This window comes from Schistocerca americana, chromosome 9 (genome assembly GCF_021461395.2).
Source record: "Schistocerca americana isolate TAMUIC-IGC-003095 chromosome 9, iqSchAmer2.1, whole genome shotgun sequence".
NCBI lineage: Eukaryota > Metazoa > Arthropoda > Insecta > Orthoptera > Acrididae > Schistocerca > Schistocerca americana.
The window spans coordinates 181,232,393-181,257,223 of record NC_060127.1 but is presented as its reverse complement, the minus strand read 5'-3'; the positions used below and the strand labels follow the sequence as shown (position 1 = coordinate 181,257,223).

Below are 24,831 nucleotides of genomic sequence, written 5' to 3'. Positions count from 1 at the left end.
CCTATTCATTGCGCTGCCCCCACCGTTGCCGTAAATGAACTGCGGGCTAACTACCTGGCTACTTTAGACAGCGAAACCTGTTCTCAGGCGCAGCAAGCTGAGCGGGTCCCGTGAAGCTTGGCAGGCCTGTGGGAACCCAGGTAGCCCGGGCTTGCGGGAGCCCAAGTCGGTCGCATTACCCACTATGCCTCAGTACATGCGTACTCTTGTGTTTACGTCGCGGCAGGCTGACCTGCATGAATGGTTGCAGAGGAGCTAGGGGCAAGCAGGCTGCAAGGGGAATTTGTACACCTCTAGGTCCGGACAGCCAAGACTCGCCCGACCGTTGCCGCCGCACACGACTCGAGTGGGGACGACCTCGGTTGGTCGTTCGGTCGGTTGTGTCATCGGACGACGTGTATTTGGTCGCCCAACGCTTATGGAAACTCTGTGTGTGTGTGACTTGTCGTTTCTCCCTGTTGTTCCACGGTGATCGGTTTTAGGATTGTCAGAGTTGTTGGCGCAAGTGTTTACGTGGGACTGTGTGTAGCTTCTGTCGTTTCCTCTGAGCAGAAAAAATGCTCTCTGCGTACTGCAGTAGGTAGTCGGCCGGTTGCGACAGAGCAGCGAGGAAATGTCCGCGGCGTGTGGTTCGACAGCTTTGGTGTTTTTCATTTTTGAGTGGTTATTTTGGCTTGACTGCGTTTAGACGCCGATTATTAAGCCATAGTCCTGCCGCGATCCACGTCCTCGTTGATATTTTTGGTTGTCGTCCCGTTGGTCGAGTGGAAGGGAATTGATTAGGTTGTTGGTTGGTTCCTCAGCCGTCCCTGGGTCGTGCTGCCACACCCGATTATTTACTGTTACGCTTAGCTGCCTGTCTCACCTAAGCCCTTGGAACACTTCCGAGCACCAATGTTCTGCGGTTTGTGATTGTGATTTCCTTTTGTCGCAAGTACTGTGCCAGGCCTTCAGCCGTGGATTAATTTTGTCTGTTCCATGTTCAGTATATACACCGTTCAGCCTAACTCTATATGGAGTATTTTAAGATTAGGCCTTCAGCCGTGCTTTATTTAAAATTCGTGTTTGCTCTGTATTTAGGCCTTCAGCCGCGTTTGTTCTAAAATCTGTGGTTTTCAGAAGTAGTGTGGAAATTCCTGTCTGTAAGGTTTCTCTTTAATGATCTTGACTTCGTAAAATGTGTGTAAATGCTTATCTTAAGGTTTGTCTTTAATTATTTTGAATAATTGTTTCGCCCTTCAACCGTCAACATATTCAAGTTTTCTTGAGATGGTTTTCTGTTGTACTGTGTAAATGCTTTTCTTTAAAGATTGCCTTTTATTATATATACTAAGATGGTATCTGTTCTTTCGGACATAATGAGTATAATGGGTGGGGGCACTACGAATGTAGTGCGGGACAATACGCTGAGAATGTGGGTTTCGCGGGAGGCGTGCAAGGGATAAGTCCCTGCAGTCGCGCTATCCTCTGTGTCCTCGGTGGCTCAGATGGATAGAGCGTCTGCCATGTAAGCAGGAGATCCCGGGTTCGAGTCCCGGTCGGGGCACACATTTTCATCCGTCCCCGTTGACGTATGTCAACGCCTGTAGGCAGCTAAGGGTGTACATTTCATTGCCTTTTATTATGTTGAAATATTGGTTGGTTGGTTGTTTTGGGGAAGGAGACCAGACAGCGTGGTCATCGGTCTCATCGGATTGGGGAAGGATGGGGAAGAAAGTCGGCCGTGCCCTTTCAGAGGAACCATCCCGGCATTTGCCTGGAGTGATTTAGGGAAATCACGGAAAACCTAAATCAGGATGGCCGGACGCGGGATTGAACCGTCGTCCTCCCGAATGCAAGTCCAGTGTCTTACCACTGCGCCACCTCGCTCGGTGTTGAAATATTGTTGGGCTTTCAGCCGAGGAATTAATTTAAATTTTCAAAAATGGTTCAAATGGCTCTGGGCACTATGGGACTCAACTTCTGAGGTCATTAGTCTCCTACAACGTAGAACTAGTTAAACCTAACTAACCTAAGGACATCACACACATCCATGCCCTTGGCAGGATTCGAACCTGTGACCGTAGCGGTCTCGCGGTTCCATTGAATTTTCCTTAATATGGCTTTTAGTCGAGATTTGCAAATGCTTGCCTTTTAAAGAATTTCCTTTGCCTTTAGCCGAGAAGGTATTTTAATTTTACTTAAATAAGGCCTTCAGCCGTTTCTCTAAATCCTTGTATTTTAAAAGGAATTATTTAAACTTTATTATTTAGAAGTCACTTGGGTTCTCAGCCGTGAATTGATCCTTGTTGTTTTAAAGGGAAAACTATATATTAGTTTTTCTAGGAATAAAGTTGTGTGTTCTTGTGTAACCAACAGTAACTGATCTTCTCCCTTTTCCACAATCTGATCCGCTCTGTCCAGCGATGCCTACCATATTTCAAACATATATCTGTCGTAGCAAAACGGGGCGTAAAGTATTGTCGACTAACCGCTGTGCTGTAAGGGCGCCACGGATGCCAACCAAAAGGATTTTGCTATGAATGTAAACGGCGCCACTCCTGGTTGTCAGTCTTTATGGCAGTTGTGTCAGGTTGGTATCTCACAGCCGTCTGGAGCGTCGCCAGAAGATCTATCATCATTGGAAGAATCCTAATGAATGCAATCCGAAAACAAAGGAAGTAGGTTACAGTACGCTTGTTCGCAAACTGCTTGAATACTGCTCAGCAGTGTGGGATCCGTACCAGATAGGGTTGATAGAAGAGATAGAGAAGATCCAACGGAGAGCAGCGCGCTTCGTTACAGGATCGTTTAGTAATTGCGAAAGCGTTACGGAGATGATAGATAAACTCCAGTGGAAGACTCTGCAGGAGAGAAGCTCAGTAGCTCGGAACGGGCTTTTGTTGAAGTTTCGAGAACATACATTCACGGAGGAGTCAAGCAGTATATTGATCCCTCCTACGTATATCTCGCGAAGAGACCATGAGGATAAAATCAGAGAGATTAGAGCCCACACAGAGGCATACCGACAATCCTTCTTTCCACGAGCAACACGAGACTGGAATAGAAGGGACAACCGACAGAGCTACTCAAGGTACCCTCCGCCACACACCGTCAGGTGGCTTACGGAGTATGGATGTAGATGTGGATGTAAAGAAATTTGGAAATTTGTGGTAAGGTCTTGTGGGACCAAACTGCTGAGGTCATCGGTCCCTAAGCCTACACACTACTTAACCTAACTTAAACTAACTTACGCTAAGGACAACACACACACGCATGCCCGAGGGAGGACTCGAACCTCCGACGGGGGAGCCACACGGACCGTGACAAGGCGCCCTAAACCGCGCGGCTAGCATTAAAGCCCTGTGGGCTTATAAACCCGGGCAATGAAACTGCACAGTATTTGTTGGACCGAAGGTACAGTTCAAGTTCAATTTGTATATAAAACTGGTAAGACAGCCGAAAAATTGCAGACCAATATGGTTAACATCAGTTTACTTCAGAAGTTTGAAACGTACTGTAAATTGAAACTTCGTGGCAGATTAAAACTGTGTGCCAGACCGAGACCAGGTTCAAAAATGGTTCAAATGGCTCTGAGCACTATGGGACTTAACATCTGTGGTCATCAGTCCCCTAGAACTTAGAACTACTTAAACCTAACTATCCTAAGGACATCACACACATCCATGCCCGAGGCAGGATTCGAACCTGCGACCGTAGCAGTCGCGCGGTTCCGGACTGAGCGCCTGAACCGGTAGACCACCGCGGCCGGCGAGACCAGGTTCGCAGGAGAGCTTCTGTGAAGTTCGGAAGGTAGAAGACGAGGTCCTGGTAGATGTAAAGCTGTGAGGGCGGGGCGTGAGCCGTGCTTGGGTAGCTCAGATGGTAGAGCACTTGCCCGCGAAAGGCAAAGGTCCCGGATTCGAGCGTCGGTCCGGCACACAGTTTTAATCTACCAGAAGTTTCATATCAGCGCACACTCTCCGCTGCAGAGTGAAGACCTCATTCTGGATACTGTAAATTCTAAAATAATCAATTTGCTTGAGAGAGAAAGGCTTCTGTCCACCGATGGATACGTTTCATGCGAATCTCTGATTTCCCTTTTCTCGCACGATTTCTTCTGAACCATGGATGAAGTCAGTACGTTGTCCTCGACGACGAGTTTTCGTCAGCGACAAGGATAACAGGAGTATCCCAGAGAAGTGTTATAGAGCCTCTGTTATTTTCTATGCATATATGATGCGAAAGGCAAGGCGAGCAGCAACCTACAGCTCTTTGCTGATGACACTGTATTATGAGGAAAAGTGTTGTAATAGAGTAACTGTAGGATAGAGGATAGACTGAATTTGTAGTTGGTGTGATGAACAACAGCTTGCTCAAATGTAGAAAAATGGAAGTCAATGCAGGTGAGTTGAAAAAACAATCCTGTGGTGTTCGGATACAGTCTTAGTCGTGTGCTTGGGTACGCCACGCAGATTAAATATCTAGGACTTAACGTTGCGAAGCGACATGAAATGGAACAAGGACTGTAAAATGGATGGCGAATAGTCGACAGTGATTTACTGGGAGAGTTTTAGCAAAGTGTAGTTCATCTACGAAGTAGACTATAAAATATTAGTGCGACCCTTTCTTGAGCGTTTGGGATCCCCACCAGAATGGATTAAAGGAAATCACTGAAGCAGTCCAGACGCAGGCTGACAGGTATGTTGGCCGTAGTTTCGATTAACACACGAGTATTATGGAGATCGTTAATGAACTGCAAGGGGAATCTCCAAACAGAAGAAGACTTTTTTTCCGCGAAACACTATTGTGAAAATTTAGAGAACGAGCATCTGAAGCTGGCTGCAGAACGAATATTTCGCGCAAGCACCACGAAGTATTAGGGCTCGTATGCAGGCATATAGACAGTCATTTTTCCTACCTCGCATTTGCAAGTGGAGAGGGAAATAAATTCACTTAAAGTGCTACAAGTACCCACCGCCACGCACTGTACGGTGGCTTGCAGAGTGTGTATGTAGATGTAGATGCAAATATACGAGGGGCGTTCAAAAAGTAATGCAACACTTTTTTTTGTCTGGCACTTTCGGGTGGAAAAAAAAAATGCGGATTTTATTGTGGAACATGGAATATTCCCGCTTCATGAGTCTGTAACAGAGGAGCGTTCCAAGCAGAAATCTGTCATTGATTTTCTTTTGGCGGAAGACCAGAGAATCGCTGATTCTCATAGTCGCTTGCAGAATGTCATCGGAGACCTAGCAGTGAACAAAAGCACGGTGAGTCGTTGGGCGAGGCGTCTGCCATTGCTAGGAGGTCGCGGAAACCAAACCAACCTCCCGCGTACCAGCCAGCGGCACACACCTGTGACTCTCGCAATGTAGGAAAGTGCGGACAATCTCATTCGAAGTATCGACGGGTCGCAATCGAACACGTCCCTGCACAACTGGACGTCTCTGTTGTTAGTGCTGATGGCTAACCAAAGGTTTCCCCGCCGTCTAACAGAAGTAACTCCCGACTTCCATTTGTTTGGCCCAATGAAGGTTGCATTCTGCGGTAACCAGTATGTGGATGATAGGGAGGTCATTGATGCAGCAACAGGTTGGCTCCAACGTCGACCAGTAGAGAGGTACCATGCAGGCATATAGGCTTTCTTGGTACGATGGCGTAAGACCGTCGCGTTGGACGTAGACCGCGTTAAAAAGTAGGGTTTTGTAGCCAAGAGAGTGGGGAATCATATGGTTCATTGGAACTGTGAATGAAAACAACCTGATTTCAGAAAAAAAATGTGTTCCATTACTTATTGAACGGCCCTCGTTGACTCGTAAAACTGGTGAGCGGTGCAGATTCCGCGACTGCTCACACACTCTCAAAAGCCCACCAAAGAGACAGCAGCAGAAAAGTTGGAGCTGTATCGGAACACTCTAGATGAAGGCTTTACCCACCTAACAACCATGGACTAATGGTTGTGGTATACTATAACTGCAAGACTGAGAAGGAAAGCAAAAAGTGGAAACATCTGTACTCACCACCGCCGAAAAAGGCAAATACCTCACCATTATCGGAGACGCTAATACAGAGTGTTTTTTGGGACTGTCATGTTGTGGCGCTTACGGATTACGTATCTAAATGGCAAACCGTCACGGGAGCATACTGCCGAGATATCGTGAAGGGATTGTAAAGACGAAGCGTCGCGGAAAGCTGTCCAAAGCGGTGTTTTTGCTAAGAGATGTTGCCTCATCACATTCTGCACAGGAAACAGCCACACGTGTTGCATATTTGGCCTTTGAGATCTTGCATCATCCTACTTATTTTCCCGCCTTCCCATCACAGCTATATGAGTTGTGGTGTCACCGCCAGACACCACACTTGCTAGGTGGTAGCCTTTAAATCGGTCGCGGTCCGTTAGTATACGTCGGACCCGCGTGTCGCCACTATCAGTGATTGCAGACCGAGCGCCGCCACACGGCAGGTCTAGTCTAGAGAGACTCCCTAGCACTCACCCCAGTTGTACAGCCGACTTTGCTAGCGATGGTTCACTGTCTACATACGCTCTCATTTGCCGAGACGATAGTTAGCATAGTCTTCAGCTCCTGTTTCTTCTTCTATCAGACAAATCATCTGCCTCATCGACGCACTCAATGTATTCTTTCCACCTATCCGCACTATTCTGTGCATTTTTTTTTTTTTTTTTGGTTATCAGTCTACTGACTGGTTTGATGCGGCCCGCCACGATTTCCTTTCCTGTGCTAACCTCTTCGTCTCAGAGTAGCACTTGCAACCTACGTCCTCAATTATTTGCTTGACGTATTCGAATCTCTGTCTTCCTCTACAGTTTTTGCCCTCTACAGCTCCCTCTAGTACCATGGAAGTCATTCCCTCATGTCTTAGCAGATGTCCTATCATCCTGTCCCTTCTGCTTATCAGTGTTTTCCACATATTCCTTCCCTCTCCGATTCTGCGTAGAACCTCCTCATTCCTTACCTTATCAGTCCACCTAATTTTCAACATTCATCTATAGCACCACATCTCAAATGCTTCGATTCTCTTCTGTTTCGGTTTTCCCACAGTCCATGTTTCACTACCATACAATGCTGTACTCCAGACGTACATCCTCAGAAATTTCTTCCTCAAATTAAGGCCGGTATTTGATATCAGTTACTAACAGATAATATTGTGAATCATGTACCTTCAAGAGCGACGTTCATCATTAATGGATTAAAGTTAAGTATGAAACTAATTACGTCCGCTTTTTGAATTCTAATTCCTTGTCATGTTCCAGACCTCACGCCAGTATAGTTCTTTCCTCCTCACGCCAGCCTGCGTGAGCTAAAACGCGTGCATTTCGGCCTCCCCTCGTTGGCTCATCAGCCAATCCAACATGAGTTACAGCGTGTCTTTATGAATCTGGATATGTAGATGATCACGACAGTTTTGTGATGGGTATCTCCCGAAACGCGTCAAGTAGTGTTGAATTCTTCCTGCGTGACTTTGTCACAATTACAACGATATCCTACGACTTCTTCCGCTTAAGAAAGCGCCGCATGGTGGGCTTTCCCAGAATGACGACGTGGTCATATTTGAAATGGAACGGTTCCTTTACAGACAAATTGCAGTCTTCTTCTATAGCCTGCTAGTATACTTCACCTACAGTTTTGACAATACCGTAGGCCACTGCAGGCTGTCGTAACTAACGAGACGAACGCGGCGAGTGCCATTACCCGATTTATCAGAAACTTCGCTCAGTTGAAGAGAAGTCGGCTTATCCGTACATACTCGACCAGTTCCGAGAAAAGGACGGTCAAAGTTTTCGAGGCACTTTATGTGCCTTTTAGCAAGTGAATAGCTTAACCGAAGCCGTGGCACAGTGTGTAACAGTTTTGCGCCCACTATTCAAAACCTGGTTATTATTTTTATTTTCGCTTATCTACGCATGTCCGTAGAGGAACACTACATGAATGTTGTCCATTTTATACTGAAATAACGTTATCGTTATTCCTGTATTCATTGTATGTCTGCTGAATAAATTAAAAAATAAATGAATGAGAAAACTGTTTGGAATTGTTTTCGGTGAAATTGCTGTAGCGTATCGTGATTCATAATCAACTGCAAGCGCCAGTTTTCGGTAAACTGATCCGTTTCGCGTGGATTGCCGCAAAATTATTGCCAACGCGTGAACTATTCAGCAGTGTTTAACGACCGTCCTTCCCCGAGCGATATCCACACGAAGAAATGTCACTGTGGAAAATCTTTCTTGGCTCTGGGCCTTTGGTATTTCTGTGTTTCGCATATTTCTCCGATCGGTATCATCCAAGGTAGTACAACAATCTTCCTCAAGAAGAAACAAAAAAAAATTAAAATATAAGAATTAATATACAGTACTGGCCATTAAAATTGCTACACCAGGAAGATGACGTGCGAAATTTAACCGACAGGAAGAAGATGCTGTCATATGCAAATGATTAGCTTGTCAGAGCATTCACACAAGGTTGGCGCCGGTGGCGACACCTAAAAGGTGCTGACATGAGGAAAGTTTCCAACCGATTTCTCATACACAAACAGCAGTTGACAGGCGTACCCTGGTGAAGCGTTGTTGTCATGCCTCGTGTAAGCAGGAGAAATGCGTACCATTACGTTTCCGACTTTGATAAAGGTCGGATTGTAACCTATTGCGATTGCGGTTTATCGTATCGCGACATTGCTGCTCGCGTTGGTCGAGATCCAGTGACTGTTAGCAGAATTTGACTGGGTGGGTTCCGGAGGGCAATACGGAACGCCGCGCTGGATCCCAACTGCCTCGTACCACTAGCAGTCGAGATGACAGGCATCTTTTCCGCATGGCTGTAACAGACCGTTCAGCCACGTCTCGATCGCTGAGTCAACAGATGGGAACGTTTGCAAGACAACAACCATCTGCACGAACAGTTCGACGAGTTTGCAACAGCATGGACTATCAGGTCGGAGACCGTGGCTGCGGTTACCCTTGACGCTGCATCACAGACAGGAACGCCTGCGATGGTGTAGTCAACGACGAACCTGGGTGCACGAATGGCAAAACGTCATTTTTTCGGATGAATCCAGGTTTTGTTTACAGCATCATAATGGTCGCATCCGTGTTTGGCGACATCGCGGTTAACGCTCATTGGAAGCGTGTATTCGTCATCGCCATACTGGCGTAACACCCGGCGTGGTGTTATAGGGTGCCATTGGTTACACGTCTCGCTCACTTCTTGTTCGCATTGACGGCACTTTGAACAGTGGACGTTACATTTCAGATGTGTTACGACCCGTGGCTCTACCCTTCATTCGATCCCTGCGAAACTCTACATTTCAGCGGGATAATACACGACCGCATGTTGCAGATCCTGTACGGACCTTTCTGGATACAGAAAATGTTCGACTGCTGCCCTGGCCACACATTCTCCAGATCTCTCACCAATTGAAAACGTGTGGTCAATGATGGCCGAGCAACTGGCTCGTCACAGTACGCCAGTCACTAATCTTGATGAGCTGTGGTATCGTGTTGAAGCTGCATGGGCAGCTGTACCTGTACACGCCATCCAAGCTCTGTTTGACTCAATGCCCAGGAGTGTCAATGCCGTTATTACGGCCAGAGGTGGTTGTTCTGGGTACTAATTTCTCAGGATCTATGCACCCAAATTGCGTGAAAATGCAATCACAAGTCAGTTCTAGTAAAATGTATTTGTCCAATGAATATCCGTTTATCATCTGCATTTCTTCTTTGTGTAGCAATTTTAATGGCCAGTAGTGTAAGAATTAGTGTAAGAATGAAATACAAGAGTATGAAATTTAAACAGGTTGTAACCCTGTATATATGTATAGAAAATAACAGAGGCTCTATAACACTTCTCTGGGATACTCCTGTTATCCTTGTCGCTGACGAAAACTCGTCGTCGAGGACAACGTACTGACTCCTATTACTTAAGAAGTCTTCGAGCCACCCACATACCTGGGAACCTAACCCGCATGCCCAGACCTTGGTCAGCAGTCTGCAGTGCGGCTCTGTGTCAAACGCTTTCCGGAATCCTGGGAATACTTCCGTGTTTGAATACTTTGATCTCTCTTCACCTGAGTGAAGCTTCCGGGAAATCGCGTTATGGCACTTGCTGTGTTCTCTCTGCACTGAGGAGTACGGTAGCTTCCCCTAGTGGTCTTGGTCAGTTAAGATTGTATCCGTGTTACCTGTACGTTAGGTGTGTTGCATACCTATCTGGCTTTAACACATTCCGATAGATTGTGTTTGCATATGCGACCGGTGTCTTACTACACTGAAGCGCCAAAGAAACTGGCATAGGCATGCGTATTCAAATACAGAGATACGTAAACAGGCAGAATACGGCGCTGCGGTCGGGAACTCCTATATAAGACAAGTGTCTGGTGCAGTTGTTAGATCGGCTACTGCTGTGACAGGTTATCAAGATTTAAGTGAGTTCGAAAGTGGTGTTATAGTGGGGGCACGAGCGATGGGGCACAGCACCTGCGATGTAGCGGTGAAGTGGGGATTTTCCTATGCGACCATTTCACAAGTGTACCGTGAACATCAGGAATCCGGTGAAACGTCAAATCTCGGACATCGTTGTGGCCAGGAAAAGATCCTGCAAGAACGGGACCAACGACGACTGAAGAGAATCGTTGAAAGTGACAGAAGTGCAGCCCTTCGGCAAACTGCTCCAGATTTCTTGCTGTGCCATCAACAGGTGTCAGCGTGCGAACCATTCAACTTAACGTCGTTGATATGGGCTTTTGGAGTCGAAGACCCAGTCGTGTACCCTTGATGACTGCACGACACAAAGCTTTACGCCCCGCCTGGCCCCGTCAACACCATTTTACTGTTGATGAGTGATAACCTGTTGTCTGATAGGACGAGTCTCGTTTAAAATTGCATGGAATGGGTGGACTTGTATGGGTATGGGGACAACATCATGGATCCATGGACCCTGCATGACAGCAAGGGACTGTTCAGGCTGGTGAAGACTCTTTAATGACGTGGGGCATGTGCAGTTGGAGTGATATGTGACTTATGATACGTCTAGATACGATTCTGACAGGTGATATGTACGTAAACATGCTGTCTGATCACCTGTATCCATTCATATCCATTGTGCATTCCGACGGGCTTGGGTAATTCTAGCAGGACAATGCTACACCCCATACGTCCAGAATTGCTACAGAGTGGCTCCAGCAACTTCCGCTCGCCACCAAACTACCCAAACATTATTGGGCATCCTTGGGATGCCTCCCAACGTACTGTTCACAAGAGATCTCCACGCAGTTGTACTCTTACGGAATTATGGACACCCCTGCAGGATTCATGGTGCGAGTTCCCTCCAGCACTACTTCAGACATTAGTCGAGTCCATACCACGTCGTGTTACGGTACTTCTGCGTGCACGCGGGGGTCCCTACATGATATTACGCAGGTACGCCGGTTTCTTTGGCGCTTCAGTGTAGATTCTCCTAGAAACCGGAAGCGGTGAACTATCTAGAAACTGTGTTACTTGAAAATAAACAATATTTGAAGCAAAATGGAAACTGTCAATGTTTAAATCAGGTTTTATTCGAAAATTGTTGATTTGTAATGTAAAACAGAGGGGCGTTATTGTAAAAATGAAGAAAAACAATACAGATTTATCATACAGTGATAAAAAACGCAATTTCCTCAAAAAAAGAAAAAAACGCAAAACGGGAGCATATGAAACATTGATAATTCGTGGAGCTTACATAAAAAATGTTTGTGTTATTGATAAAATTTTTTGCACTTCTCAACAATAACAGGATGCCTGTGATCATGGTGAAGATCATTTTGTTGAGTACAATATAAAGGCAATAGTTACATAGAGTTATTTGTGTTTGAGCATGTAAACTGTACTTACATAAAAAGTTGGTTGGTTTTTGGGGGAAGAGACCAAACAGCGAGGTCATCGGTCTCATCGGATTAGGGAAGGAAGTCGGCCGTGCCCTTTCAGAGGAACCATCCCGGCATTTGCCTGGAGCGATTTAGGGAAATCACGGAAACCTAAATCAGGATGGCCGGACGCGGGATTGAACCGTCGTCCTCCCGAATGCTAGTCCAGTGTGCTAACCACTGCGCCACCTCGCTCGGTGACATAAAAAGTAATTGTTTTGGTTACATAAAAGTGCAGAAGTTACTAGATAAACTAATTTTTATTATTTATAAAAACAATTAATATTTTTTAAGAATATAAAATACACAATGGACTTACTCTGAACGATTTGCGGTCTTACTTATGTGCAAGATTAACAAACTAACTAACTAAAAACAAAGAAAAGTTGTCAGCTCCATGTACTTTTCTTTCCCTAACAAAGCTACCAAGACTACCGATAATACTCGTACTACCATTTACTACGCCGTTTATGTACTGTACCAAAATTACTGAATCGTAGTTTCGGTGCAGGGCAACGGTAGATTTGGGGAAGAATGTTTTGAGCTACCATACTTTCAGGAATATACCGCCGATAACTCTAGCTGTAGCAAACTCGGCTCTTTCTGGGATCGTAAGATGGGGCGAGCATGTCGATGGAGTTTGTAGTTTTCCCCTGCTTGGCGCCACACACAGACCGTCCCCCAAGCATCCGTGGACTGTATAATTGTTAGAGTCAGCTTCAGTAGTCTGTCGATAGTGAATAGGTAATATACAATTCGGTGGATTTATTGTGTTTGAAGACTGTCTAACTGCAATCATCTCTAAACGAAGGTAAGGAATTCGTGGTGTAGGGGGAACGTCTTTGATTATTTCGAATAAAAATAATCAGCAATGGCGACTGAAGACTTCTGGCATAAGGTCACCCTCATTCAGCCAACGGCCTTATCAAAGAGGGCAGAGGAGCAGACAGACGTTTAGGTCATTCTCTAGCCCCTGGGGTGGGAAACCGCTCCTAAAGCCGGATGAATCAGCAATGAACAACGACATGAGGATGCAGAAGGTAGTGGAATAAAATGTTCAAATTTGTGTTAATTCTTAAGGGACCAAGCTGCTGAGGCTATTTGTCCCTATCTTACACACTACTGAAACTAACTTAAGCTAACTTACGCCAAGGACAACAAACACACCCATGCCCGAGGGAGGACTCGAACCTCCGGCGGGAGGGGCAGCGCAGTGTCGCCTCTAACCAAGCGACCACTCCGCGCAGCGTAATGGAACACACGTAATGCGTATCCACAGGACATTGAAGTATAATTCAAATAAATGTCATGATGATCTCTCCACTGGAAGAAGGTTCCGGAATAGTCACCCATTCGTATCTTCGGGAGGGCACTGCCAATGGGGACGTGACCAACGAAAGAATAAAGTTCTACGAGTCGGGACGTGGAATGTGGTAGGGATGCTGGAAGACCTGAAAAAGGAAATGCAAAGGCTCAATCTAGACGTAGTCAGGTCAGTGAAGTGAAATGGGGAGAAGACAAGAATTTCTGGTCAGATGAGAATAGGGTAATATCAACAGCAGCAGAAGCTGATGTAACGGGAGTGGGGCTCGTTATGAATAGGAAGGTAGGGCAGCGAGTGAGTTACTGTAAACAGTTCTTTGATGGCGCTGTTCTCATCAGAATCGACATATCAAGCATACGTGCTGACTTCGCAAGCTGAAAGTGAAGAGAGAGAGAAAGTATACGAGAGTTTTGAACGGGTAATTCAACACGTAAAATGAGATGAAAATCTAAAAGTCTTGGGGGATTGGAAAGCGGTTGTAGTGGCAGGAGCGTAAGAAAGGTTCACAGCAGAATATGGGCTTGGGACAATGGGCTAATAACAGCGAATACTCTGTCCAAGAATCTTAAGAGGAAAAGGCCAGGAGATATGGGAAGATTTCAGTCAGATTGCATCATGGTCAGACAGATATTATGAAATCAGATACTGTATTGTAAGGCGTACCAAAGAGCAGATATAGATTCAGGTCACAGTGTAGTGGTGATGAAGGGTAGGCTGAAGTTTAAGATGTTAGTCAGGTACACATGGTAGAATGAAGTGCGATACGGAAATACTGACGAATGAGGAGATACAGTTGAAGTTCTCGCGGTTTATAGATACTGCGATAAGGAATAGATCAGTAGACAGTACAGTTGAAAAGGAATGGTCAACTCTAAAAAGCACAATCACACAGGTTGTAAAGAAAAACATAGGTACAAACAACGTAACTACGAAGAAAACGTGGTAACAGGAGAAACAGTTCGGTTGATTGATGAAAGAAAGGAAGTACAAAAATATTCAGGGAAATTCAGTGATACAGAAATGCACAGAAATAAATAAGAAGAGCAGGGAAGCTAAGGCGAAATGGCTGTATGACAATTGTGGAGAAAATGAAACAGAAATGATTGTTGAAAGGAGTGTCTCAGCATACAGAAAAGTCAAAACAGCTTTCGATAAAATTAAGAGTAAGGGCCTACCCCCATGAACCATGGACCTTGCCGTTGGTGGGGAGGCTTGCGTGCCTCAGCGATACAGATGGCCGTACCGTAGGTGCAACCACAACGGAAGGGTATCTGTTGAGAGGCCAGACAAACGTGTGGTTCCTGAAGAGGGGCAGCAGCCTTTTCAATAGTTGCAGGGGCGACAGTCTGGATGATTGACTGATCTGGCCTTGTAACACTAACCAAAACGGCCTTGCTGTGCTGGTACTACGAACGGCTGAAAGCAAGGGGAAACTACAGCCGTAATTTTTCCCGAGGGCATGCAGCTTTACTGTATGATTAAATGATGATGGCGTCCTATTGGGTAAAATATTCCGGAGGTAAAATAGTCCCCCATTTGGATCTCCGGGCGGGGACTACTCAGGAGGACGTCGTTATCAGGATAAAGAAAACTGGCGTTCTACGGATCGGAGCTTGGAATGTCAGATCCCTTAATCGGGCAGGTAGGTTAGAAAATTTAAAAAGGGAAGTGGATAGGTTGCAGTTAGATATAGTGGGAATTAGTGAAGTTCGGTGGCAGGTGGAACAATACTTTTGGTCAGGTGATTACAGGGTTATAAATACAAAATCAAATAGGTGTAATGCAGGAGTAGGTTTAATAATGAATAAAAAAATAGGAGTGCGGGTAAGCTACTACCAACAGCATAGTGAATGCATTATTGTGGCCAAGATAGACACGAAGTCCATGCCTGCTACAGTAGTACAAGTTTATATGCCAACTAGCTCTGCAGATGATGAAGAAATTGATGAAATGTATGATGAGATAAAAGAAATTATTCAGGTAGTGAAGGGAGACGAAAATTTAATAGTCATGGCTGACTCGAATTCGAGAGTATGAAAAGGGAGAGAAGGAAACATAGTGGGTGAATTTGGATTGGGGGAGAGAAATGAAAGAGAATTTTGCACAGAGCAAAACTTAATCATAGCTAACACTTGGTTCAAGAATCATAAAAGAAGGTTGTATACATGGAAGAATCCTGGAGATACTAGAAGGTATCAGATAGATTATATAATGGTAAGACAGAGATTTAGGAACCAGGTTTTAAATTGTAAGACATTTCCAGGGGCAGATGTGGACCCTGACCACAATCTATTGGTTATGAAATGTAGATTAAAACTGAAGAAACTGCAAAAAGGTGGGAATTTAAGGAGATGGGACCTGGATAAACTGACTAAACCAGAGGTTGTAGAGAGTTTCAGGGAGAGCATAAGGGAACAATTGACAGGAATGGGGGAAAGAAATACAGTAGAAGAAGAATGGGTAGCTCTGAGGGATGAAGTAGTGAAGGCAGCAGAGGATCAAGTAGGTAAAAAGACGAGGTCTGGTAGAAATCCTTGGGTGACAGAAGAAATATTGAATTTAATTGACGAAAGGAGAAAATATAAAAACGCAGTAAATGAAGCAGGCAAAAGGGAATACAAACGTCTCAAAAATGAGATCGACAGGAAGTGCAAAATTGCTAAGCAGGGATGGCTAGAGGACAAATGTAAGGATGTAGAGGCTTATCTCACTAGGGGTAAGATAGATACTGCCTACAGGAAACTTAAAGAGACCTTTGGAGAAAAGAGAGCCACTTGTATGAATATCAAGAGCTCAGATGGAAACCCAGTTCCAGGCAAAGAAGGGAAAGCAGAAAGGTGGAAGGAGTATATAGAGGGTCTATACAAGGGCGATGTACTTGAGGACAATATTATGGAAATGGAATAGGATGTAGATGAAGATGATACGATACTGCGTGAAGAGTTTGACAGAGCACTGAAAGATCTGAGTCGAAACAAGGACCCGGGAGTAGACAACATTCCATTGGAACTACTGACGGCCTTGGGAGAGCCAGTCCTGCCAAAACTCTACCATCTGGTGAGTAAGATGTATGAGACAGGCGAAATACCCTCAGACTTCAAGAAGAATATAATAATTCCAATCCCAAAGAAAGCAGGTGTTGACAGATGTGAAAATTACCGAACTATCAGCTTAATAAATCACAGCTGCAAAATACTAACGCGAATTCTTTACAGGCGAATGGAAAAACTGGTAGCCGACCTCGGCGAAGATCAGTTTGGATTCCGCAGAAATGTAGGAACACGTGAGGCAATACTGACCCTACGATTTATCTTAGAAAATAGATTAAGGAAAGGCAAACCTACATTTCTAGCATTTGTAAACTTAGAGAAAGCTTTTGACAATGTTGACAGAAATACTGTCTTTCAAATTCTAAAGGTGGCAGGGGTGAAATACAGGAAGCGAAAGGCTATTTACAATTTGTACAGAAACCAGATGGCAGTTATAAGAGTCGAGGGCTAGAAACGGAAGCAGTGGTTGCGAAGGGAGTGAGACAGAGTTGTAGACTATCCCCGTTATTATTCAATCTGTATATTGAGCAAGCAGTAAGGGAAACAAAATAAAAGTTCGAAGTAGAAATTAAAATCCATGGAGAAGAAATAAAAACTTTGAGGTTCGCCGACGACATTGTAATTCTTTGAGAGACAGGAAAGCTCCTGGACGAGCAATTGAACGGAATGGACAGTGTCTTGAGGATATAAGATGAACATCAACAAAAGGAAAACGAGGATAATGGAATGTAGTCGAATTCAATCACATCCCAGATGTGCTCGATCAGGTTCCGATATTGAGAGCTGGGGGCCAGCACGTGAATTGGAACTGTGTTCCTCGAACATACTTCGCCTTGTGACATGGTGCATTATCATGTTGAAAAGTGCCACTTCCGTCGGGAAACATGATCGTTATGAAGGTATGAGCCAGATCGCTGGTCGATCATCAGCGATCGGCTTGTTAATCTTTGGCGCATCCCCGGGCATGAGCATCTTTGGGTTTTCAGCTGGGGCGTGCGGGACTGGGAGAGGCAGTCGATTTGGGGCGGCCGGTGAGACTGGCGGAGTTGTGGCTCGGGCGTAAGCACACGTGTGATGTCTGTTACGCTGGGGCTGTTTGCTAATCGTGAAACTCCTGCGGCGGTTACTGGTTGGCTGGAAGGCAAAACATTTGAACTCTGCCAAGCCTCGCAGTGAGAGGGGAGTCCGGAGCTGGTGTCTGCCTAGATGTTTCTGGTTTCTGTACAAATTGTAAATAGCCTTTCGCTTCCTGTAGAAGGTGGCTCGTGAAATATCACGCTTAAAACTCACAATAAGCCGATCGAAGCTCCCTCATTCCCAGGTACAGTAACACTGTGGTCGACCAATGGAGCACACTAGGAGGCTAAGTTTCTACAATCAAGGTCTCCAACAAATCATCTATCGCTAACGGCTGAATATTATAACACCCCACTTATCACTTATCTGGTTTTGGTGTGTGTTCACCCCAGCTAATTGACTAACAGATCAACAGAGAGTGCAAAACTGCCGCAATATCAGATAACGCAAAGAAAGTAATAAGGCCCTGTGACTCCTGCTTGAACTGCAGTGGCAGTGTTGACATTAATTGATTCAGAATTGATCACTTTTAATTAAAAAGGGGTGCACATTGATGTTATATGCAGCTATTGAACACCAGATGCAAATGTTGAACATAAAATTAATTAAGAAAGTGACTTGGGATTTCAACTACTTGATTGAAAACAGATGCAGTCGATTAACACAAATTTATTTTAACTCCTGACCTTCAATCGTCACATTACATGACTCTCCTAACAGGCAGTCGTAATAAATTGCGTTTACATGGAGTAAGGTGCAATAAATCAAAATTAATTCCTGTCGACTGACAGAGGCATAATGCGAAGTGCGAGAAGAATTCTACAATACACGGCCCATGAAACCCTTGTGGAAACTGCCGACGCGATCCAACAAATTAATCAGTGGCCGGAGCGGGCGCAATATCACCGAATTCAGCGTGGTGGAGCGGCGTCATTGTGTGGACGTCGGCCGACCTCGTGGTGCTGCAAGGCTGCGCTCGTCTATTCACTCCTAGCTATCTTGCTCATTACATAGCTGAACCAAAACTTTCTATCTCCAAGCTCAATCGTTCCATTTGCTAAGACCTAAACTGCAGAGATGCTCATTCTCTCTCAGGCAAGCTGAGTAAAGAATGCCTCGTCCGCACTCTAGGCAAGATGGGAACGGAAGACCACTACGGAGACTTCAGCCAGTCCGCTCTTCAGCTCGGTTTCCCATCCAGCAAAATCACTTACGCCAAATGCAGCGCAGGACGCGTTAATTGTGCATCGCTTCCCAGTGCCAACCAATGCCTGCTCTGGGAACTGAACAAATTCCCACAAAACTTCCCTTCATCTCGACTTGTGTTATTTAGCTCCTCCCTGGCCATCAAGGTTAGTGTCTGCACAAAACACAAAATTTTCCGGATTCTGACTCCCAGGAGAGTACTTCAAATTCCTTGGTCCTACATTCCCGTCGGAGGATGGCGTATTTCATTCTGTCGCTCTTCAGCTGATTTACTTCAGACTCTGCGGACAGTGAATTCAGCGTGAATTTGCTATAGTCACGAACACGCATATTTTGACCTCTGTTGACCGCTCCACCATAGCTTTGCGCAGCTTTATCACATGTTTCACTGAAAATGAGATGATGGAGATTTATCAACAGGCATACAAGTTCTCCATCTGCTTCCCGGTACACCAGCATGGGGTCAACCACCCACTCACTGTCACTCATCTTAAGGCAGCTGGAGGCTGTGCCCTGTCACCACTATCTCAGAGTTTGAGCCACCCTCAGCTGCCTATTGTCACTTCCCTTCACTGCTCCCCAGCCGGCCCCAGTCAACTCTGAATACTTCCCTGCGATAAACTAGCCTCCAGTCAATCGACGCGTTTCCAGAAAGTTTTCATGTCGTGTGAATTACTTTAAAACCATCACGCAACATTAATTATTCCAATACGTCCATACTATACCCTCTACAAGATGCATTGTGCCTTGCAGGTCATTTTTGTTCAGCCCTACTGTTCGCTCAACGTGAGTTAGGTGATCTTTAATGACTTCATGTAAGGGGCATAGTTCTTGCCATCTTACAATATGTAGATGAGCACTAAAACCAAAATATTTATGATTGTAGCTTAATTTTTTTAGGTGAAAAGTATAACTTTATGACAAAGTCTCCAGTAAATTTGAGAAAGATATCTTACTTTCGCTGTTTCTTGCAGTGTACCGCAGACGTGTGAGGTAGTTAGCGTTCTGTCTCGCCCAGTCTCCAGCTTGCCTCCCTCATCATTAAACAGCGCTGCGCAATGTGCCTACCCCGCAACCAGCATTGTCTTGGAATTCGTTCTGTGCATTACGAGGCGCAGCGACCAAGCGGTGGAGAGCTCATGAATATAGCGCGCGGGCTTACATAAATGGAGTGGAAACGCGCCAGTGGGGTAAAAACGTTGCGCGGCTCAATTCATCGGTGTGTCGGATAAAACGCCCACCCGCATCCACCCACACACGCATATCGCGCAGGGGCGTGCATTCATGCACTGAGAAAGATCCGGCGCTCGAAGCGCGGTGGGGAAGCACTTTGTTTGCCGTGTTTGCTTGCAACTGGCTGGCTGCGGCAAGGACAATGCATTATGCAGCGGCCGTTACGTACGAGACAGAACTCCCAGGGGGGAAATACTGGCGCTATTATTCACTTTGGCAAAAAAATAAGAAAAAGTAAAAAATACTGCTGGTGGGTGTTGCATGAAACAACGTTACCGCAAACAGGCAGATGATGTAGGCTACCGTGGGCTGTACAAGCGGGGAATGCGACCACAGTACTGGAAAAGGCTTTAAATTTGTTATCAATGCCTGTAGAAAAGGAGGCGTGGAAACGGGCAGAGGTGTAAATACGGCCATTCCTCCTCAAAGGGACATTGGAAGTTCTACAGATTGGAAAGTACTGTGATGCATGTCTTTTATTATGCAAACTGGTGTTTGTTCTAGACTGCAAACCCTTGACAGGTATGTGAAAATGTTATCTTTTCATGTCCTGATGGTTAGCTTAATTTCACAATGATACGCAGAAGGCAGATTCCTAAGCTGTTTTTACGTCACCATCATCATAATGACCATCATCATTATCATCATCATCGTCTTCATCATCATCATTAGCACCATAAGCGTTCTGCCCTAGGGCACTTCTTCATATGTATCTCTGTATGTAGCCCTGTCAATTGGCACCCTCTTCGTTTTTTCATAAGTGTTCTCTATCATTATACTATTCACCATCTGGTATCTTCTGCGTCCCTTTCTTCTGCCATTCACCGTTCTCTCCATTGTGTCCACCAGTAAACAGTCTCTTCTCATCCAATGTCCAAGCCAACTGTGTTGCCCCTTCCTGGTCACCTTTAATATTTCTCTCTCCTTCATCACTCTTGTAACACCTACTCGTTCCTCACTTCCATTCTCCTGAAAATCCACATCTCTGATGCTTCTATACTTTCTTCCTCTTTCCTCGGTGTCCATGTCTCAGCCCCGTATAATACCATGCCACATATAAAGCATTTCACAAGTCTATTCCTCAGGTTCCTGTCCATGCACGCACGTAGAAGCCTCCTCTTCTTGTTAAACGCCTCTTTGGCAATTGCTATACGAGTTTTAACCTGATTTTTGCATCTCATGCCTACCGTAATTATGCTTCCCAGATATCTGAAAGAAATAAGTGGTTCTCTATCTTCCTTCCTATCTTTACAGTTGTTCTTACTGTTCTTCCGCTAATAACCATAGATTTTGTCTTTTTCTAATGAATTTCCATTCCGAATTACTCACATGTCTTATTTAATTCTTGTAACATTCAAACCATGGTTATTTCGTTTAACACCACCATATTATCTGCAAATCGAATATCTTCTATCCTCCTACAGCCAACCGCCACTCCTCTTTTTCGTTTACTCACATGTCCTATTTAATTCTCGTAACATTCAAACCACGGTTATTTCGTTTAACACCACCGTATCATCTGCAAATCGAATATCTTCTATCCTCCTACAGCCAACTGCCACTCCTCTTTTTCGTTTCAAACATTTCTCAGTGCGTTAAACAGTGTTGGGGAGGTGCAACAGCCTTGCTTCGACCCTCTTCCAATTGTAATTTCCTCTGTCATATCATCCCCAATCGTATAATCTTTTGCAGGTAGAGATTCTCAATTAGTTTCCTACCTCTCCAGCTGACACCATTTTTCCTTAGAATGTCCATTAATTTAGTCCAGCGTACTCTATGAAAGGTTTCCTCCAAGTCAATGAAAACAGTATAGACATGTTTTCCGATTTCACTGTTTCTCTCACCCATAATTCTCAACACAATAGTTGCATCTCTTATATGCATCCTACACTGAAGAGCCAAATAAACTGGTACACTTGCCTAATATCGTCTAAGGCTGGAGGCAATTGACACCATGAATACTGCAGGGGTGTACATAAATCCGTAAGAGTAAAAAAGGGTGGAGATCTCTTCTGAAGAGCAAATTGGGAGGCAGCCCAGATATGCTCAATAGTGTTCATGACTGGGCAGTCTGGTAGCCAGCGGAAGTGTTTAAACTCAAAAAAAGTGTTCCTGGAGCCACTCTGTAGCAATTCTGGACGTGTGGAGTGACGCATTGTCCTGCTAGAATTACCCAGGTCCGTCGGAATGCAAAATGGATATGAATGGATGCAGGTGATCAGACAGCATGGTGACGTACATCTCACCTGTCAGAATCGAATCTAGACGTGTCAGGGATCCCATATCGTTCCAACTGTACACGCCCCACACCATTATAGAGCCTCCACCAGCTTGAACAGTCCCCTGTAGAATGCAGGGTCCATGGAATCATGAGCTTGCCTCCATACCCGTTCACGTTCATGTGCTCGATACAGTTTGAAACGAGACTCGTGCAGCGACCAGGCAATATGTTTCCATTCATCAATGTCGGTGTTGACGGGTATAGGAGAGGCGTAACGCTTTGTGTCGTGGAGTCATCAAGGATATACATGTGGGCCTGCTGCTCCGAAAGCCCATATCGATGTTGTTTCCTTGAGTGGTTCGCACGCTGACACTTGTTGATAGCCCAGCATTGAAATCTGCAGAAATTTGCGGTAGGGTTGCACTTCTGTCACTCTGAACGATTCTCTTTAGTCGTCGTTGGTCCCGTTCTTGCTGGATCTTTTTCCGGCCGCAGCGATGTCGGATATTTGATGTTTTACCGGATTCCTGATATTCACGGTACAGTCGTGAAATGGACGTACGGAAAAATTCCCACGTCACCGCTACCTCGGAGACGGAGATACTGTGTCCCTTCGCTCGTGAGCCGACCACGTTCAATCTCACTTACATCTTGGTAACCTACCGTTGTAGCAGCAGTAACCGATGTAAGAATAACAGTAGACATTTGCTTTCTTATATAGGCGTTGCCGACCGCAGCACCGTATTGTGGCTGTTCACATATATCTGTATTTGAATACGCGTTGTTATGTTGTTTTCTATTAATGATTGTATTACAATTCATTTTGGTATGAATCCAAGGAATTTGCCTGAACTAGTTTCTTTGGCGCTTGAGTGTAAATCCACACTGTATCTCCGCAACACTTTTTTCAGTGAAGTCTTCTATACATCATCCTTAGTCGGAACATTCGGGAGAGCGACGGTTCAATCCCGCGTCCGGCCATCCTGATTTAGGTTTTCCGTCATTTCCCTAAATCACTCCAGGCAAATGCCGGGATGGTTCCTCTGAAAGGGCACGGCCGACTTCCTTCCCTAATCCGATGAGACCGATGACCTCGCAGTCTGGTCTCCTTCCCCAAAAACAACCCCCCACCCCCCACCCCCCCACCCCCTTAGTCGAAAGTTTGCTGCATGAGAATTCAAACTTGCGCTCCTCGTATTTCTTGGCATTGGTTTTGTTCTCAACCGATAGCATTAGGACCGGGAGAAATTCAATTACAAACACGTCTTTAGTCGCTTACGTCTTTAGGGACCATCTTGATTATGTCGTATTGACGTAAATGTTGGCCTTCATTTAAACACTGCAGTGTTCCGCGAGGACTTCAAACGTGGTATCTCTGTTCGACACATCTCTTGTAATCAACATTAAGAAGAGCACCGCTACATGGGGACGCAAAGCTGGAAGCACCAGCCTCATCACTGGATGCCATACAGGAAATCAGTTGACCAAACCGCTTGACAAAAGTAGTGTCGAGAGGAAATCGTTCAATTTAGGTGGCTAGTGAGCAGGGATTGAAAGACAAGTAGCGTTCAGAAATTGAAAATTCCACCAACGAAACGATCCGATTGTTCATCAAATTCCTGCGACCCTTTCCTTGTGGACAGCGATAATGAAATGGATGCCAAAGCTGAGGATTCACCAGACCTGAATCATCCAACCTGCACCTTACGGAGAAGTGTGGTCTAAAAGTGTCGTGTGCCAAATGTGGACACATTAGAATGTGTAAGGGTACATCGGCTGGTCTAGTCTCAATGCATGTTAATCGGCCCTGTTATCTGACACGATGGTTCAAATCTCTCTGAGCACTATGGGACTTAACTTCCGAGGTCATCAGTCCCCTAGAACTTAGAACTACTTAAACCTAACTAACCTAAGGACATCACACACATCCGTGCCCGAAGCAGGATTCGAACCTGCGACCGTAGCGGTCGCGCGGGTATCTGACATAAATTAGACACCCTGCAAAATAATGAATCAGGAATTTAAGGAATACTAAATGGAATGAGAATCACAATTAGTTCGGTTTATTACGTTATAGTGACTCATGAATCATCCAACAATCAACAATAATTCCAAAGTAAAAGCTTGGCATATCTGACAAAGAGACCTGGGGCAAAATTTTAATATTCCCATATAAACATGAAAAAGCTTCGGTCGCGAAGTTGCATTGTGACTGTTGTGATGTTTGTATAAAAAACAGATGGTACTAGAGAAGGGACTGCGTTGCATGTGACCGGAGCACAGAGCAAGCTGGTCATTCGAATAAGGAATTCTTCAGAGTGAAGCTTGACGTTACTGAAATTCAACAAAAATAACTTTATGGCCCATACGGATCATCTCGCTGCCGCAGTTCGATCTCATCACATCGGTCTGTGGGTGGAGTGGAGGCTGAAATGGCTGCACATTCAGTCATTGGCAGATCACCAACGACTCTCTCCTGTTGCTGATTTGGAGTCAACCAGAAATCTTTCTAAGTCCTTCGCCTCGTCTGACTGAGCACTTACAACAGCGCAGTTTAGTGGAAGAGGGGGTCTGACGATGAAGGCTCCTGGGGATGAAGAAGTATCGAATGCCGAAAATCTAATTAATTTGTACTGACTAATTCTTTAAGGGACAACTCGTATTTCTACGTTTTGGATTCTGAATCCTATTAGGATAGGTTCGTCTACAGATATTCGGAGCGCCGACTAGTAAAATGATTTCTTAGAAGATGCAGGTCCCCTTCCCTCAGTTTTGCTTCAGGCAGTTAACTACTAACAAGCTTCCTATCTAGCGCTGACAAA

General features: G+C 45.1%; 1 non-coding gene across 1 annotated transcript; it reads left to right on the top strand.

Annotated features, from left to right (window-relative positions):
* Positions 1–1,472: 1,472 nt before the first annotated feature.
* Positions 1,473–1,546, top strand: Trnat-ugu. The gene has a single exon. It is a non-coding gene; the product is annotated as a tRNA-Thr (tRNA).
* Positions 1,547–24,831: the final 23,285 nt, after the last annotated feature.